Raw genomic sequence first — 19880 nt, 5'->3', positions numbered from 1 at the left:
CTAGTATACACCTTTTATCTAAACCAGGAAATTTCCATTGATTCTTAATCTCAAAGTAGCAGGCTTGTATTGAAGAAATGTACCTGCATAAAAAAAAATACATTACAAATGATCGTTTAAATGATTTTAATAGACAAGGTATGGTGATCCAAATTATAGAAAGATTTGTTATCTGGAAAACCCCAGATCCTAAGCATTCTGGATAACAGGTCCCATACCTGTACTGCATATAGCCCTAATTGGCACTAATTATCAGATGCTGTATTTATGCAGCGATATCTGTGTTATGCATTTGTAAGAAGTTTTCTAAATGCATCATGTTGTTTAATGGTTCTGACACTAGGTGTCAGCATTAGACAGAGAAATTCCTTTAGAATGTTCAAAAAGTGTTACTTAGGAGTAAGAAGTAAGATTGCAATGGGAAGTCTAAACAAAAAAACTGTATAGTGTCCCCCGTTTATGGCTGAAGGCAAGGAGAACTTGAAACACCAAGGACCTGAGGACAACTACCTTAGAAGTTGTCTTAGAAAAGTTTTGTATATGTGCCCGCTTGTATATATCATTTTAGTATGGATCAATAAAGCTTAATTTTAATTAATTCGTGGTTCCACCGTTGATGTTCATCCGGCTGCCATCCCCTGCATGAAGTGTTCATGATGACTGTCTAATGCCGTGACCAGAACGGCCTTGTGGGAACTATCGTGTACCGGATGCCATATTCTCTGTTCTGCAAACGGCGGTGTCCCTATTTTCTTCTGCATGCCGAGATAGGAGTAGGCTGACTAGCTGAGCATCTGAGGCTTTACCAAGGACGAAGGTATGGGGTAACCAGTTCTGGACTAGGAGTCAAAATAGGCTCTGGCATACCAAGTACACAGAGACCCATACAAGCCCCAACAACTCATTAATAGTGGCTTTCTATGCTATCTTACAGCAGCCCCTCTGGTATTTGCCAGAATCCATAGATTGCCAGTCCAAGCGGGGACGCCCGCAGGGTTCTTCGGCGCCTAGGGCACACGCGCCGCGTCTGGTTGCGTCTTAAATGCGCAGTCGCGCTGACGTATGACGTTAACCCTATGATTGACTTCCTGGTTTGACCCTTGTCGGCCTGATCTGACTACTCTTTTGCTTAACGCCTTGTACTACGATCTTCTGTCCAAAGACTTTGCTTTGCAGTCGTGCCCCTCTGCCTATCCAGAACCCTCATCTTGCACCTCTCGTTTAAGTCCAGGTGGCATCCAAGTAAGCCGAGGGCTCCTCCCGAGGCCCAAAGGCGGTCACACTACTGGTGAAGCACGAGCCGAGACCAGGGTGCCTGGTGTTTGTTCTGGTGTTGGGTGCCGACCGAGACAACACCTGTTTGCCAAGAGGGCCCCTGAACCAGCTTATGCTGTACGAGCCACCCCTAGCTGGGAATAAGTGCAGGCCTAAGTTTTCAGGAGAAGCAGCTTCACAAGATGTGACAAAAATATTGGACTTGGCTAACTAGCCATATACTGTAGCTAATGGATGACACTAGTGATGTAACTTGCTAGATGTGAAAGCTATGCGCATCCAAGATCAAAAAGGTTAGTAATATGTAAGAAATTTTCAAGGACTGATTATTTTACATGCCTTATGCACTGCCCTGGCTATATGAGCAGGTTGATAAGTGTTATAAAGAAGGACTAATCCAATACATTGTCTATAAAGAACAAATGATCCTTAAATGCTTAATAAATGCTGACAGACATCAATAAAGAAAATACTGGGTCCAATGTTTACTTACAAGTGATGTTATAGGATTGTACTTGCAAAGTGCTGTCATGACTTCAGGGTTCACAAATAGGCGGAACCTGCCCCCACTCTGAAATTTCTGCAAATTTACTTTCTCAGAATTAGCTCTTTGAATTAATATTGACATGAACCAAAGCACTGTTGCCACCTAATTTCACTAATTCTCAAAGTTCAAGCCAATAACAGATTGGACTGGAGGGATTTGCCTTCAAGCCCATATGATTCCTGTGCTAGGAAACTGAGGGGAAAACAAGCAGCATCTGCAGGCAAGCAGACTTTAAATAAAGATAATAATGCCTAGTGCTTCAGTTCATATACATTTTAATTTAAAGAGTTACCTGCAAATACCGTGGCAGTCAGAGGGAAGTGGGGAAAAGTTGTAGGGTATGGCACATTTTGGGTAGGGGACAGCAGAGTATTTCTTTAAATATGCAATCCTTTAATGTTGCAGTTAGCACCACTACAGAAAGAAATTTACCCTGTCTGAACTATTCAGGCTAAACAAATGTCTGCTGCCTTACCACTGTTGGTGCTCTCAGCACCACTACTCTATGGGGAATCAAATGAATGTCTCCTCCAAATAATGCAGTTTTTTTTCTCCCTAATTCAGATGTGTGGGTATTTTAGGCTAGTATCTGTGCGTGTGAGAATGCGACAAATTGTAAGTGATAAAGGCACACAAAAATAGTATCTGGCCATAGGGTGTCAGAATTCCCCTAGTTTATATATAGGGAAGCCAAATGGGTGCCTCCACTTGTTGGAGATGGTGATGTGTGTGCTAAAGGGCCTGGAACTGAGACAGGAAGCATTAGGTAAAGTATGAGGAAAGATTTGTATTAGTTTACTCTAGGAGGCTCATTTACTAAAGTTCATTTTTCTTTGCCAGGTGTATTCTCACAACACATCTCCATATTTACTAAAAATCATAAGCTCACATTTTCAAGAGAATATTTAGAATTTTCTCCTGGCATATATTTTCTGAGAAAATTTGCCAGTATATTTCCCCAAAGAATAGTAGTAGGGAGATAGAGTAGAGAATTTTAGAAGCAGACTTTGGCGAAAAGGGTAACAAATAGAAACGTTCACTTATATGCACTTCTTCACCTGAGCGAAAAATTTGTCTGGTGAAATGGCAGGAAAGTTCTCTAGTGCCGGGGGTTTTTCTTAAGCGAAGTGTCTTATTTGTGTTTACAAAATTTGGCAATGTCGCTGAGAATTGTCATTTTGGTGAATTTTCACCAAAAGACTATAACTTGCTCTTTATTAAATCTGTCCCTAGGCGTGAGAAGCAAAATCAAGGTAATTAGTAGAGAAGTCAGAGGCTCCAATGAGGAAGATGCGTAAGGGTTATTACCCTGCTGTGAAAATGTTGCCAATATAGAGATTCAAGCAGTCAGGAAAATATATATTCCTGGAGTAATACACCACTGTGAGCTCTACCTAACACTGGGGATTAGTTCACCAAGGCAGAGAGTACTATGTATGTTGTGAACGCTACAGCTGATATTGAATTAATACCATCTCTTCTGAGAAAATACTTGAAACATTTACTGATTTTATATTGTAATTTATATGTTATACCATCTAATTCAGCACACACATATCATCTGTCCAATAAAAAGTTTAATTTGTTTTTAAAGAACCACTGGCACCCAAATTATTTGCAAGATCTGTTTTGTGGTATGATACAGTGTGGTCAAACCTTAACAATAAGCAAGTGCCCATGTGAGAAGAAAGAGTCATGTATATGTGCCCTATGGGGAGTTGCTTCTGCCAACCAGGGTAGGGCCAACACAGGTACGAGGTAACAGTGAGCAATTTATTTATAAGAACCTGTTACACTTGCAAAATGTTCTGCTACAATCAGGAGGAAAGGCAACCTGCATCCCTGTGTGTGCTGACCACAGTTTTGTAAAGTTTTGATTTAACAGTGTCAGTACAGTTTACAATTGTGTTTGTGTTGTTTAATGTAAATGCAACTGTGTGAATCTTTTCTGCACATGTATGAAATTTTTTTTAGTGTTAATGACCATAACATCTAGTGGGCTGGCTCACCTGTCAATACTTCTCTTTTATAGTATAGTACATTGGAAAAGTTTATACACTCTTTAGTGTATAAACCTTCCCAGTCTCTAGCATTGTGTATTTGCCACAAAAGACATAGAACTAGAAACTGATAAAAAGTATTATTTGTAATAATGGGCTAGTCCGGCACCCAAGTTGAAAAGCCCCACCAGAGGTAGTACATCTCCAATCAGAATACCAGGGAATGGTCTGGCTAATGTGAGGATTCACCCAGAAGCTGTGGACTAAAGCCTTGACCTTGTGCCCTTCATAGTTACAGTTCCTGGCTGGCAAGGACTTACTGTAAACAACACAGGATTTAGTGAGTGTCAGAGCAGAAAAGGGGGAATAAACCCAAGTGTACATATATTCACATGTTCATACTGTCCTAGATATACAACATATAAACTATATACAGCACTATCTATATTAATTGTAATTAAGTATCACAATAGCCTTTGATATTATGCTTGTTTAAGAAATCATCCAAGCCCCTCTTAAAGATATTAATAGAATCAGCCACCACACTTGTGTATGGTGTGTAATTTGGTGCTGAATCATAGTTTTTAAAGAGCAAGTGGGTCTATGGAAACATTTATGCTACTGGCAGGAAGATATCAGATACTTCCAACTTGTGCCCCATTGTTTTTTGATTTTGGGCTATGAACAAATGACAGCATCTGAATTTATCTTATCTGACTTCACATTCTGGCTTTAGGGGAATTAGATTTAGTAGAATCTTACAAAAATCTTACAAATATCTTGCTGTAGTGTGGTGTTGCATGGTGTGGCGTGGTGTTGCGTGGTAAGACCAGAAAAAATCTGACCCACCCATGTAATTTTACCCTTCAAGTTTAGAATGGGATCCCTTTTTGAATAGCTGCACCACATTAAAGTGATCCTGTCATCGGAAAACATGTTTTTTTCAAAACGCATCAGTTAATAGTGCTACTCCAGCAGAATTCTGCTCTGAAATCCATTTCTCAAAAGAGCAAACAGGTTTTTATATATTCAATTTTGAAATCTGACATGGGGCTAGACATTTTGTCAATTTCCCAGCTGCCCCTGGACATGTGACAACTTTTAATTTCACCTCGGTTAAGAACCTTCTAGGCCACCCACCTAAAACTGAGGAAGATATACAGTAACTGCTAATTAATGCAGCTTCTGACTTATAGTCCACCAAACTTTATTATTTAAACTAGAAGGTAGATATTATTTATTTGAGAAAAACATGGTTGTTGTTGATGACTGCTTTTTATATTTAAATTTTTTTGATGTTGATCTTTTACTTATTAAGTATAAATCTGATCAAAGTACCAATAATCATTATACATGTACGTAAAAAGGAAATCATAGTATAAGTATAAACTGAATATAAACATATAGATATCTGGTAACTAGTTGGGCAGTGAGAAAGGACTAGGCACATCGGAACAACCTAATCCTAGCATTTAAATGTAAGTAAATCCAAAGCATCAATTATCTTGCAAACTACCTTGCTGCAAGTAATACATTTATTAGTATTATTACTGTCTCTGCAGATTCTTTGCATTGAGTCCAATAAAGCAGTTTTTACATCTCTCAACAGTCCTTCATTTGAAACTTTCTGTGAAAAGTATTATAGTTGTCTCTTGACAAGCACATGCCATTGCAATGCATAAGGCAATATACTTTTTCTAAGATACACCTCAGTATAATTTTAATAACTTTATCATGAAACTCTCTAGTAATAAACTCACTAATATGAGGCTCTCTATGTATTCAGATATGTAGATATTTCAGTGCTTGTCTATTCTCCTAAACATGAGATCAGGCCATAAAGATGGCCAGCAGGAAGCCCTATCCGTCTCTCCACACTTCTGCTGTCATCTCTATTGTTAGTTCCACATTATTCAGTCTGTGGTCTCTAAACTCCCAGGTAACTAGAGTCAGCAGGAAACTCAGTTTGATATCAAGTATATTCTCTATGAACCTTTGTCTTATTATGAGAATAAATGAACGTGCTTTTACTTTCATCTCTCAGTGTCCTAACATTACCCATTATGTGAAGCTCTTTATTGGTATGCCTTAGCCAACCCATCCAACATACACCGTGCCAAGCAGCAATAAATATTCCAGTTTACTTAGTGTCTTCAAACAAGAATTTGATCATCTTTCATCTCCCTTTTCTATATTTGGTGCAGTTTGACATTTACTGCCTTTTTACGGTGTTTTTTTTGTCTTTTGTTATTCTGGTTTTTGTGCATTTGAATTATGAGTATTTTTACAGCAGTTTTTGATCACAGTTAGATTTAATATGCTCATATATCGCTTTTCAGCAATAAATTGCTCAGTTGGTTTTGTAACAGTGTATATATTTGAAAATAAAATATCCAAATTATGCTGTGCAGAACAGCAGTTAACATTTGTGGTGCTTAATTTTTTAAATTGCACTGAAAAGTGAGAGGTATATTTGGCAACTAACATGTTACCAAAAGTCCTTTTAATGTGGAACCACCTTCTGCACATACTTGAATTAAGACTGTTAAGGCACCCATTTTTTAACTCTGGTTAAAATAAAAATTGCAGTTTTGTCACCATAAAATTCACCATAGTTCCCTTGGTTTTGAACATTGTGTTTGTTTATTTAAAACCGGTACTTTGTGTTTGCTTTATTTTACCATATTTGAATCATTTTTAAACCTGAAACTGTTGCCTAAGCTGGTCTAAACTATTATATCTTAGGGATTTTACCATTTGTGAAAGATTGGAAAATGTACAAGCTAAATGTTGCAAAAGGTCTCTACTATAAAGTATATTTTTGTATTGAAAAATATTTGAAGCTATTTTTTTTTGCTTAGGGAAAATTTTTCTCTGCTTAATAAATAAAAATGTATTTATATTACTGTAATATGTAAAAAAGTGGAAAAATGTATATTGTAACCTATATTGTGAATGTATATTGCAACCTATAAAACCTATAGCAACAATATATAAATTATTAGGGTAGTAACCACATATACCGTATATTGTAGTTTAAGAACATCCCTATTAAAATATGAAAAAGTGCAAATTTATATATATTTTAACAACAGCATTAATATTAAATTAAAAAGCAAAACACATTAACAAATTTAATACCAGTGAGATATAATAGCCTAGTTATATATTAGGGGGACAGTAAAAGGGATTAAGCTGACGTAAAGAGCTGGAACCAGGTTAATTCTAACATTTTCAGTAAATACATTACTAATTGTTAAGTCCCAAGGAGATGGATTGTTTTGTAGTTAAACAATATTGTTGTATTCTGTTTTAAAAAAACACATTTACCAAAACAGAAGTAAACACTATATTGGCAAGTACTAATTTTACATAAATGAAAACCATACCCCCTGAACAATGTAGCTCTCTATAAAAATATGTTGCATAACCCTGCTTCATGTAAATAAATCATTTTCATAATATTGTACTTTTTTAGTAGTATGCATCTTTGGGTAATCCGTAATCCTAAATAGAAAATTGCCATTTTAAGAAATAAAGGCCGCCCCTGGGATCCCTGGGAACAAACCAAACAAACAAACCATACATGTTAGGTCACATGAACCATTTAAAAAAACAAAATGATCTCTTTTGCTTCTATACTTCTTCCTGTTACAGCTAGAGCTGCAGTATTTCTGGTCAGGTGATCTCTGAGGCAGCACACAGACCATCACGAAATGGTGGTTCAAGGCAAGAAATTAAAAGGACGATATTTACTTAAATATATATTCCAGTTTGGCAAGATTCTTTTCAGCCCCCATGGCTACACAGTAGCTCGTTTATATAAACTATTGTAGAGTCTCTGAAGTAAATACACCAGTTGTACCAGTGCAACACAAAAGTACATTCAACTTTTATGACACCAATAATATAGAAGAAAGAAAATTCCTGAAGGCTGTGTCCCAGGTAATGCAATAGAGTTGCCAACTGAAAATGTGCGTCATTTTATCCCCAGGACTATAGCAAAAGCTAGATCACAGCATTTGGAATTTTAGAGGACTATTTATTGATACTCAGATTTTTCTCATTAATTTAAAAATAAAACTACAACCTAACTCCCAACCACAATTTTGCTTAAATTACTAAAAAAAAAAGCAGAAAATTTTGTGCAATATTTTGTTACCTGAAAACCACAAATTTTTCAAATTTTCAAACTAAAAACAGAGTCAAACAGCCCAAAACCCCCAAAAATCATGAAGACAAAAAACATCTTCTATTTGTATAAAGGGACATCTGCCATTGACTTTTAAATGACAGGTTTTAACTGAGAGTATTTTTGGATTTGGGTTTTTAGCAGCTTTGTAGCATAAATCTCAAAAAAATGTTTTTTGTCAATTTAATATGTTGCATTTAATTACCATACTTTTGGCAAAGAAACTCTTATATGGAAAACCCCTGGCCCCAAACATTCCTGATAATTGGTCCCATACCTGTACAAGCAAGATTTCTTGGGTTAATGTTTGGAGAATTTTAGTACGAGATTCTGTAGGAAGATTTGTATTTCCTGTTTCCCATTTCATTTGAATAGAATGTACACATACATCATATTTACATGCAAATGTATTATTTTTTCTCATAATTCCAGTTACCGGTACATTGCTGTCAGTTGTGCTGGCAGTCTGGCGTTAAAATGTGTGTGCACTGGATACTTTAAGATTAACGGGGGAATGTAATAAAAATCGCTAACGGAAAAACTATTCGCAATGCGAAAAGTTATGCCTTTGCGCGAACAAATTTTGCTTTGTGCGAATTTAATATAGCTTTTGCGAGCCCGGAAACTGTTTAGCGACCACTTCCGACAGTGAAAGACCGTTTGCGAATTTTATAGTTTGCGCCAATGCGCATTCAATGTAATAAAACTTCTTACTGAAAAAGTCGTTATGTTTGCTCTAAAAGATTACGACACCTTCAAGCACTTCTTATGAGTGCGCAATTAAAATTCGCAATGCGCAATTAAAATTCGCAATGCAATAACAGTTTAAGGAACAATATTACATTGCGAGATGTGGATTTTTAGTCTTATTGGTGTGAATTGTTTTGCTCTTTGCGACTTTTATTACATTCCCCTGTAAGTGTGCTACAGGCATTTATGCAGGCCACTGTGGGAAGCTGCTTTGTAGGTGGCGGTAGCTTCAGGGTTCAACTGAATAGGTACACTTGCACTTAAAGGACCAGTAACACTAAAGAATTTTAAGTTTAAAAAACATCATAGCCCCCGCTCCCCTCTAGTACCTCCCCCTCCAGCACAATGTTAACTATTTTTTAAAAGCTTTATTAAAAAATACCATAATGAATATCTTTTTCTGGTTGTACTGTGTCTCAGAAATAGGGAGATATGGTGACATGACCTCATCTTTATCCTAGGTGCGCGCTCCACATGTCCTGACCCAACTTCTTCTTAAGCTGGAAGTCAGTTTCTGCTTTGCTTTAGAGGATTCATGGCTGAATCGGGTGCTGCCATCTATGCTCGCAGCACCCACAGAAATAAATCAGGCTTTAAGTTATAACACGCAGGCTGAAAAATCCTCTACAGCAGCGCAGCAACTGACTTCCAGCTTAAGAAGAAGTCGGGTCAGGAGATGTGGATAAACTGAGGGCATGTGGCCATATTGCCCTATTGAGACACAGCACAACCGGAAGAAGATATACATTATGGTATTTTTTTAATAAAGCATTCAAAATAGTTAACATTGTGCTGGAAGGATGAGGCACTAGAGAGGGCTATAATATTTTTTTTTAACTTACATTTTTTTTAGTGTTACTGACCCTTTAATTTGGAATAGGAACCTGGTGATTGGTTGCTAGGGGTTACTAGAGCAGTACCAACTTTGCACCTTTTATTAATTTAGGATATAGCACACAAAGTTAGTTTTTTAATGAAGTATAATCAACCATTTTTAAAAAGTATATATTCCATTGTTTCAAAACAACAATCAACTTTATACAAGTCAATGCATTCTAACTATTTTATATTATAAAACAATTAAATATAAAAATATGTAAGGTTCAAGATATTAAAATAAAAACAGATATACAAGTTATAAAAAGAGTATAGCGCTATGGATCATGTGTTATGAATGTTTGTTGGCATCAGAATCTTTCAACTTGCTGGCACTAACCAATGTCTGGAAAAATAAAGCAAGTTCTTTAGAAGCGGTGATCTTTGGTCTTCATTTATTACTTTGTCCATCAGGTCAACAGTTGTTCCACAGAATATCAGCAGTTGTCTTTCTCTTTGTGTCAGAAGGCTCTGGAAACATTATACAAGGATAATTAAGTGGTGAATAAGGGTCAGTGCAGACAAATAAATCAAATTGATAGTTGGAACACAAACTGGTTGAGCAAAAACAAGGGATTCTGCTATGCCTGTTACTGATTATCTTCTGTTTAGTGACTGTTAACATTGTATCCAAAGAGAGCAAGTGGGACAGCTTTGTGAGGAGTCAAAAGCTGAGCAAAGAGACATGAGCTTTAATTGTTTAGTTTTATTTTTTGGAATAAAGACACGCAGTGCATCAATTTAACTGACTTTAATAGAGCACACAACAAAATCAATTCTTAAGAATACTAATTGAGTTTTTGGATTCTTATAGCAACAAGAACATGTTAAGTCAACAGTGTAGGTTAAGCTTTTGGAGAAAACAATTGGAAGCTGTCCATAGTTTAAACTTTGTTCTTTTGAACAAGAGATGAAACAGATAATTTCAATGTAATAACATCTGAGGTCAGAAATACTGTGCCCAAGATAGCAGATGGTGAATGGCAAATCTTTTTTCAAAAACTATTAAAAAAAAGTTCCCTGACTTATGCAGAGATGTTGTCATCAACAATGATATCCATAAATATCAAGCCACTGAATAAATATTGAGAAGAAAAACATGGAAACTGCAAACACTGCTACAATAGAGAAATTGCTTGTATTTGAACAATAAAAACATCAATTTAAATTTTTAAAATGGCAAATTTTTGATGGCAATATATCCATATTTAAAAATATCTTTTTATTAAATGAAGTATTTTGTTTGTGGCTTTTTCTTAAAGGTCTCATTCTCTCTCTCTCTCTCTCTCTCTCTCTCTCTCTCTCCATATATATATGTAAAAATATATACAGTATATATATATTTATTTATCATGTATGCATTAATGATATAAATCAACTCAGATTGTTTGGTCATAAGACTTTATGATGTGAACTGTGCAAAAAACTCCACCTATCAGACCACATAACATATGAGAACATTTGAAAGGTAGGTGTAAAGGCTAGGGATGTTAATGAGGCTTGGTAATGCCGTATCAAATCAGCCTTTTTCTTAAAGGTCAAGACATTCTGTCTGGGTCCACTTGAATTTTTGATTCTCTCATTTCACTATTCAGGGACACAATGTAACTGTCAGTCTTAACAATGATTCCTGGATCCACTGGCTCCAGTGCTTGCAGAGTAACACACAATATTTCACATCACAAAGCAGTCTGATCTCTGTAAGCAAACCATATGATTGCCATGGGGAGCAATATTGACAATCGCCACTGAGAGCTGTGAGATGGAGTTTAATCCATCACACTCAAGAATTTCGTTGTAAGATTTACACATGATGTATGAGGGCAAATGTGGATTTGCAAACCTTTTTGTGAACCTATAATTAAAAACGATTGAGTAGATGTTTATTCCAGCAAAGTTTCAAAGCCTTTTTCCTTTAATTATTTCAGAGAATATAAAGTTATTCTTGGATAGGTGCATTTAATACTACACTTTACTAAAAAAATATACATCAAAATGAAATACATTAGTGTTTAATTTTGGTGTTTGACTTCCAAGTTTGCGAAGTGGTACTTTGAAAGGGAGCTGCCGCCTTCAGAAAAAAAAATGAAATTCTTTTCCATTGAGTTTGTCATGCAAAATACACTTTACTTACACTATAAAAAGTATTTACACAATTAAAGCCCATAGGCAAGTACCATTTTTGGACACTGTTATTAAGGCAAACTTTGCATTATCCCAAAATCCCATTTATGCACCAGAATAAGGGGCCTGATGCCCAATACCATGTACAGGCTGCACAATTATAGCTGTTGAGAAGGGAGGGGGAAAGTAAAGAGTGTAGTGACTTCTTTAACCCTGGTCTTGCACATCAAGATACATCAGTGTACAACACATCAAGTGAGCAGGCAAGCTATGAGAGGTTGATTGGTGGCAAGTGCTAATGTAGGGGGAATGGGGGTACAATGACAGGCATGCATTGGGTGCCAGTAACTTTTGGCCATTACTTGGAGCATAGTGGGTGCCACGGAGTTTTATATTGGGCCCACTTGTATTTAGTTTGTTTATTAATGGCTTGGAGGAGAGCATAGCAAGTAGTGTTTTCCAGGGTCGGACTGGTCCAGTGGGACACAAGGAAAAAAACTGGTGGACCTGGCTGTCTCAGATCTGCTTTCACCTATCTGACCTGCCTGGTGCTTCTTGATCTCTCCCCGCCCTAAATGATAGAAGAAAATCAAAGGCACGCTCAGGGCAGGGCAGGGGGAGGTGGATGGAGGAGGCAGTGCCGATCCTGTTGAACGAGCCGCCTGAGGCCCCCCGTCGCCGGCTTACCTGTCGGGAGAGGAGGCAGGAATGCTAGTGCGGAGAGCGCAATTGCGCACTCTCGCAATAGTACAGCCGAATTTTCGGTTTAAAAACCGGAAATTCGGCTCTTAAGGGTGCAGGAGCGGCTTTTTGCCGCCCCTGGAATCCTCTCTGGTGCTGCCACCTGAAGCAAGCTTCTCAGCTTGCCTCATTGGTGGAGCGCCCCTGGGAGGAGGGTTGCCCTAATGCTGGCTGAGGGGGACCGTCCGGTGTGCTGAAGTTGGTTGGGGTCGGGGATCCAGAGTGGGTGTGTGTGCGGGCTCCTGATGTGGCAGTCCCTGTGGGCCCGGACCCCCCAGTCTGACACTGGTGTTTTGTGCCTTGTTTGTTCATGACACAAAACAATGGAGGCCATTTAAGTACATGAATTATGTGTCTTCCTTGCAGGGGATTCCAGACATTTTTGGACGTATTCTGTTTCTGCACCAAATCAAATACCTCTTTTTTACTGTGCACATTAGAAAATTTGCTGAAACTAGCAATTCCAGTTGTACTACAGAAAGCCCTCGCATCTCCTGAGGTGAATATAACCCATGAGGATTTTTTTAGGATGACCCTACAAATGTGTCTGCAAAGCATGGGAGGCACGTTTGTGAATATAGCATGTAAAATTGCAGTTAACCACACATACATTCTTATTCCTTTGGCAATTAAAAAGTGTTTTTACTATGTTCATTACTTTAAATGAGTTGTAGGCAAAGGTTTGCTATCTGTAATACCACAGACCTGCTCTACATATGTTCCCATTTGCTTCTGTAGCTTTGGTAAATGTTTTACTATCTTTTCAGTAGGATTCAGTTGGTATTTACTAAATTCTTAATGTTTCTGGTTGGAGTTTTAAATGGTAAAAAAATTCTCAAATTTTTCAAGATTTATTATACCCCGAGGCTGCTAAAAGTCTGAATCAAAAAATACTCCATCTCAAACCTGCTGAGGTCATGTAGAAGTCAATGGCAGTTGTCCCTTTTACAAATGGAAGATATCATGCTGCACTGGGTTTCATACATTTCATTCATACATTTTGGGAGTCAAATCTGAAAAAAACATACATTTCAAATTTCTTCATGATTTATCAAACGTTTATGGAGTATTTTCCCATCTGGTTGAAGTTGTTTTAATAATTTAATATCACAGGTTGTTAGGGAGCCAACCATAAATCATGCTATACTGGATCTAGTGATCTGCAATGACCCAAAACATGTAGCGAATGTGCAAGTAATTGAACCCCTGGGTAATAGTGATCATAATGTGATCTCATTTAATATTTGTTGGAAAAAACAAATATATACTGGGGGAAATAAAGACCCTGAAATTCAAAAAAGATAATAGGGCTGCCCTTCTTAGTATAGATTGGGGCATTATGTTTTCTGTTAAAAACACAGAACAGAAATTGTTCTGTGAAATGGTATTAAATAATTAATGTTCTTAATGTATTAACTTTAGAAGTAAATGTAGAAGTGCTAAGAACCACCCTACAGTATGTGGTATGGTACCTACGGATTGGAGGAAAGCTGATGTAATTCCTATATTTATAAAGTGATTACGATCTCAGCCTGGAAATTATAGGCCAGTTAGTTTGACATGGTGGGCAAATTATTTGAAACTTGTTAAGGGATCACATTCAAAATTATGTCCTGCATACAATAAAGAAGGCTGCTGAGGAGAAGTGCATACCTCCCAACATTTTAGAAGTAAAAAGAGGGACAAAAAATTTTTCCCGCACGTAGCGCAGCAATTTTTTGACCACACCCTTTTTGTGGCCACACCCCCTAATTACCATGTTTGTTTTACAAAATTTGGCAGGTTATGAAAGTTTGAAAATATTTCTCCTTATCTAAACTGTGTTTTTGTGTCTCAAAATTGTTACAAAGTATCTTATTTGCACCTGTTAGCTGTTCTGGGCTCTCTGCTAAAAGCCAATTAAGTGAGAAACTTTGTTTCTTTTTCTGGCTGTTCAGTGCATAGAAAAGAGGGACTTTCCAGTACAAATGAGGGACTGCGGGTTGAGCCTTCAAAAGAGGGACTGTCCCTCCGAAAAATGGTTGGGAGGTATGGAAGTGCATAAGAAATACTTGGTGCTAGTGAATCAAGTACAATTAAAAACAAAAAAGCACTGCACTCATAGACAGGTCTTACAAAAACAAAAAGTATTATGTTAATCTGACTTTTGGTCACAGATTTCTCAGGGATAAACAAGAGCTAATAATGAGCAAACTCCCATTTAACCCTTTAAGTGCCTGCAGAGTTTTGCATTTCATTTGCACTTAGGTTTTTGAATATGTTGTGCTCTCAATTTAGTGGCATTTCCTGGAGGATATTTACCTAGGAGAACTATGCATCCTTTTTTCCTGGAGAATCTGAGCTTTCTAAATCAGCCTGGATTATGGTGTATTTCTACTTCTGGAACAAGATTTAGAGCTCTAAATACCAAACAAACTATTTTTTCTGATATAGGCATTTATGCTAGTAAAATATTTTCTGCACAAAAATTCAACTGATATGGAAAACTCAAATGTGCCAATACCAGATATGTATGATCTCTGACCCTTATAAAGCAAAAACTTCCAGCAATTAATTTCCAAATTTTCAAACACTACAGCAGAATACAGCATGCTTTAGACTCCAAAGCCCAGTAGATTTAGCCCAGTATTAGAAACTGTGTAGCCTAAACAGGTAGTAGGTAAGAAAATGGAGCCTAAACAGGTTGTGGTTATAAGTGATTACTATTACATAAATGGATATGTGTCAGGCTCCCAGCGGGAGTAGTTCGGACCAAGGAGAAAGCCCAGGGGTCAAAGTCCAAGTTTGTGGTACAAATAGGGTTCAGGCAAAATGTGATCCAAATCCAGGCAAAAGTCCAATAGGCAGATTAGAAGCAAAGTCAAGGTTCAGGCAGGGTTAAATGTCCAATAAACAGTATAACATGAACTAACAAGCACCCAGGAACTCACAAAACAATTCCTACGAACCAGCGTCCTGGGTGTGCCTTTATTTTGAATTTGCACCGGTTTGCATAACATCATCGCACCGGCGTCCTGGCGCCACGTCGCATTTCTGGCGCCACCGCTACCCACGAGGTGGCTATGGGCGCCGACATATTGGATTTTTCGCCGGGAAGGAAGGACGCTCTGTCGGGAGCCCCTGACAGTACCCCCACCCCCACGGGGGGCCACTGGACCACCAAGCTTTGGCTTCTGGGGAAACTGATTGTAGAATTCTCTGACCAAACGAGAGGCATTTACATCGCCATGTTTCCCCAATGAGCACTCTTCAGGACCAAAGCCCTTCCATTTGATGAGAAATTGTAGGGAACCTCTGGAGAATCTGGAATCCCAAATTTTTGCCACTTCATATTCCTGTTAACCATTCACAGGGACAGAAGAAGGGGAAGACTGACCAGAAGAAAAGCGATTGGAAATTGTAGGTTTAATCAGGAAAACATGAAACACATTGGTAATTCGCATCTCAGGAGGAAGTTTATCTGACTGATTATCTCGAAAATGGAGAACGGACCGACAAATCTTGGACCCAACTTGGGAGAAGGAACCTTTAAATGAATGTTCCTAGTGGATAACCATACCTTGTCGCCAACTTTGTATGGAGGAGGAGGCACTCTTTTCCAAATTTCGCAGCCCAAATAGCAGACATCTGCGGCAGGAGCATCTGACAAGAAGAAGTCTTGAGGGAAGGCTTGAGGATGTTGATTGTGAACGGACATAAAAGGAGATCTCCCAGTGGTGGTGTGACATGCATTGTTATTCCGCCCAGGGGAGAAGATCGGACCAATCGTCCTGACCGAGTGAGATATGATTTCAGGAATTGTTCTAATGCTTGGTTCACCCGCTCTGCTGCCCCATTGGTTTGGGGATGGTAGGCAGAAGAGAACTGAAGAGTGATACCCAAATCTTTAAATAAGGATCGCCAGAACCTAGCTGTGAATTGAGATCAGGGCCGGACTGGGAGTAAAAAGCAGCCCGGGCAAAAAAAATCAAAGCAGCCCACATGTAAACACACAATGCTCTTGTACTCAGCCACACTTATATATTGGGTTAAAACTTGCATATTGGTGTGCACCTCGTAGGTCTATTCACCCTCTTGTGTATGCAGATAAAAATGATCCTCAAAATAACTGTGATATACTGCTATAGATGCTATAATTCATCAGCGCAGTTGCCTATATAAATAAATCAACGGCTTGAGGTGAGCGATTTTGGGTTGATCCCCCGCACCCCTTATAATTACACCACTGACAGGAGATAGGCAGAACTGAAATTGCAAACTGGAGACTTGCTGAATAAAAAGCTAAATAACTCAAAAACTACAAGTAACAAAAAAATAAAAACCAATTGCAAATTGTATCAGAATATCACTCTCTACATCAAAGTAAAAGTTATCTCAAAAAGCATCTATACACTATCCCACAGGCCCAAAAGCTATACACACAGAGCGCATATGATTTTTAGTAGACTTAAGGTATGAAAATCCAAATTATGGAAAGATGGGTTATCCGGAAAACCCCAGGTTCCGAGCATTCTGGATAACAGGTCCCATACCTGTACTGGAAGCTGTGTGCTGTAGTCTGTCGTAGCTTTGGTGGGCCCTGGTGAGATTGACTACAGTTTAACTACACAAGCAGCCCATTTCAGTAGTAAATGGAGTGGCCCTTTGGGCATTTGCCCCGTTTAGACAGATTGCCAGTCTGGCCGTGAGTGTGAGGTTTTATGGATTCACTTAAATTAGGAGACAATCACTAATATGCAGGCACTACTTATATATGTAGTATTGTACAGCAATGCAGAATAACAGATGATGCACATATTTGTGCTGAAAATTAGATTTATAGGACAAATGTAATATAACATTTTAATTAACATAGTGAAAGTGTGCTGGTCATATGCAGTACCTGCAGGCACCAACCAGAAGGCAAGGTTTAGAGTGAGGGGGGACCAACTCAGAGATACTTTTTCTCATGGTCTTTATCCTGCACAATCAACCTTCTTGATGAGGTAAAGGGTTACTAAACTAATCCTGCTGTTTGGTAGCAACTACATTAAAAATATGTTTCAGAGGTTCTTTTTTCTAGATTCTGTCATAAAATGAAACCCCTGTGAAGCATGTGGAAAGGATTGGTGCTGCCCTTTGTACTGCTGCCTTTGCACAACCCCACAACAGCAAGAGCAGGTTACACGTTTATATATATATATATAAGAAAGAACAAACACTGTAAAATGGATTTTTTTTACATTATCAACGGATTTATTCATAGACAAATTAATCAATTGAAAAAGTTCAAAATAAGCAGCAAACAGCAGTGAAGATTTCTGCTGGTACTTTCAGAAACTAATTGGATATCATCTGCCTACCTTCCTAGCTGCTTCATACTGCCCAGGAAGGAGCCTGCCGTGCCATTCATTACTCTCTATCTCTCCACCTCCTCCCCCAGCTTCTCGTTTCACAGAAACAGGGCGGAAACTCCCCAACCAGTCAGCTGGCCAATGAGAGGGGCGTGATCTTCCCCTTTCCCTGACTGATGGCCAATCAAAGGAGGTGGGAGGAACACAAGGCTGCTCTCTATGTGTTGAGTGCGTGACTGCGTGTGAAGGGAGAAGCAAAGGAGAGGCAATAATTGCCATGCCGTGCTGTAGTCTGTTGCATTAAACAACAGAAGCGGCCCATTTCAGCAGTTAGTGGAGCAGCCCTTCGGGCATTCGCCCGAACAGGGAAATTGCCAGTCCGGGCCTGATTGAGATCCTCTGTCAGAGACTATCTCCGCTGGGAAACCGTGCAGCCGAAAGATAAATTGGATAAACAGCTGGAACAGTTCCACTGCTGAGGGAAGTTTTCAGAGAGGAATGAAGTGTGCCATCTTACTGAAGCAGTATATAACTACCCAGATAACAGTGTTCCCTTTAGAGGGTGGTAGTTCTACAATGAAGTCCATTGCTAGTTGATTCCATGGACGAGAGTGAGTGGGTAGAGGTTGTAAAAGACTACTGGGACGAGTATGGCTAGCTTTGGAAGAGGCATAAATAGTACAGGCAGCAACAAAGTCTTTGACGTCTTTGCAAATAGTCGGCCACCATCGTAGAAGCTCTAGAGTCTTTTAGCCTGCTTAAAACAATGAGTCTGTTGTAGGATGGGCAGACGAAGCTCTGAGGGTATAAACACCATCCCAATATGTGTATCAGTAGGAGCGGAGGACTGACCAGCCAGGATTTGCTCGGCAAATTGAGGGAAAAGAAATGCAATAATATGGGCAGGAGGAATAACAGGATCTTGCCTTTCAGGAAGACCGGAGTGAAGCTTCGGGATAGTGTATCCGCTTTACGATTCTTGGAGCCAGGGTGATAGATTAAGACGAAGTTGAAGTGGGAAAAGAAGAGGGCCCACCTTGCTTGTCGGGGATTCAGTCTCTTGAGAGTTTGTATGAATCCGAGGTTTTTATGGTCAGTATAGATAGTTACAAGGTTCGAGGCCCCCTTTAAAAGGTGGAACCACTCTTCGAGGGCGAGTTTCACTGCCAGGCATTCACGGTTCCCAACCTCATAGTTCTGCTCTGCAGGAAAGAGTTTCTTGGAAAAAAAATGCACATGAATGTAATTTCCCATCAGCAGAGTGTCTTTGGGAAAGAATAGCACCGGCCCCAACATCGGAAGCGTCCACCTCAATGAAGAAGGGTAACAGAGGATCAGGATGTCAGAGGACTGAAGCAGAGGAGAAAGCATCCTTCAGGGATTGGAATGCTTCTATGGCTGGAGGAGGCCATGAGTTAGGTTTACCCCTTTTTCGGATAAGAGCAAGAATGGGGGCAATGCGGGAGGAGAACCCCTTGATGAACTGTCGATTGTAGTTCGCAAATCCGATGAATCTTTGTATGGCCTTGGTGCTCAATGGAAGGGGCCACTTCTGGATCGCAGAAACTTTGGCGGAGTCCATCTCAAAACCTTCTGGGGAGATGATGTAGCTGAGAAAAGGGATCTTGGACACCTTGAAGACTCATTTCTCCAATTTGGCAGAGAGAGAGTTCTTCCTCAGATGAGCGAGTACCTATTTCACCAAGTCTTTGGAGAAGATTAAGATGTCATAAAAGTACACGACCACGGACCATGGAAGATGTCGTTTACGAACTCCTGGAAGACGGCGGGGGCATTGCAGAGACCGAAGTGCATCACAAGGTATTTGCAATGCCCATCCCGGGTGTTGAATGCCGTATTCCATATATCTCCTACTCGTATTTGGATGAGATTGTATGCCCCACGAATATCCAACTTTAGCCCCTTCCAGTTGGTCAAACAGTTCAGTGATAAGAGGCAAGGGGTATCGGTTTTTAACAGTAATCTTGTTAAGTCCTCGGTAGTCAATGCAGGGATGCAAACCACCATCCTTCTTGTCCACG

General features: G+C 39.0%; 1 long non-coding RNA gene across 2 annotated transcripts in view; it reads right to left on the bottom strand.

Annotated features, from left to right (window-relative positions):
• Nucleotides 1-9505: 9505 nt before the first annotated feature.
• The window catches only part of LOC121394204, a 93161-nt gene continuing 82786 nt past the window's right edge, over nt 9506-19880 (bottom strand). For both annotated transcript variants that reach the window (XR_005961551.1, XR_005961552.1), the window contains exon 3: nt 9506-10111. This is a non-coding gene — a long non-coding RNA (uncharacterized LOC121394204). The remainder of the gene's footprint in view (nt 10112-19880) is intronic.

This window comes from Xenopus laevis, chromosome 5S (assembly GCF_017654675.1).
Source record: "Xenopus laevis strain J_2021 chromosome 5S, Xenopus_laevis_v10.1, whole genome shotgun sequence".
NCBI classification, from domain to species: Eukaryota; Metazoa; Chordata; class Amphibia; order Anura; family Pipidae; genus Xenopus; species Xenopus laevis.
Note: the sequence above shows the minus strand (reverse complement) of the source record. Positions and strands in the feature narration are given on the sequence as shown.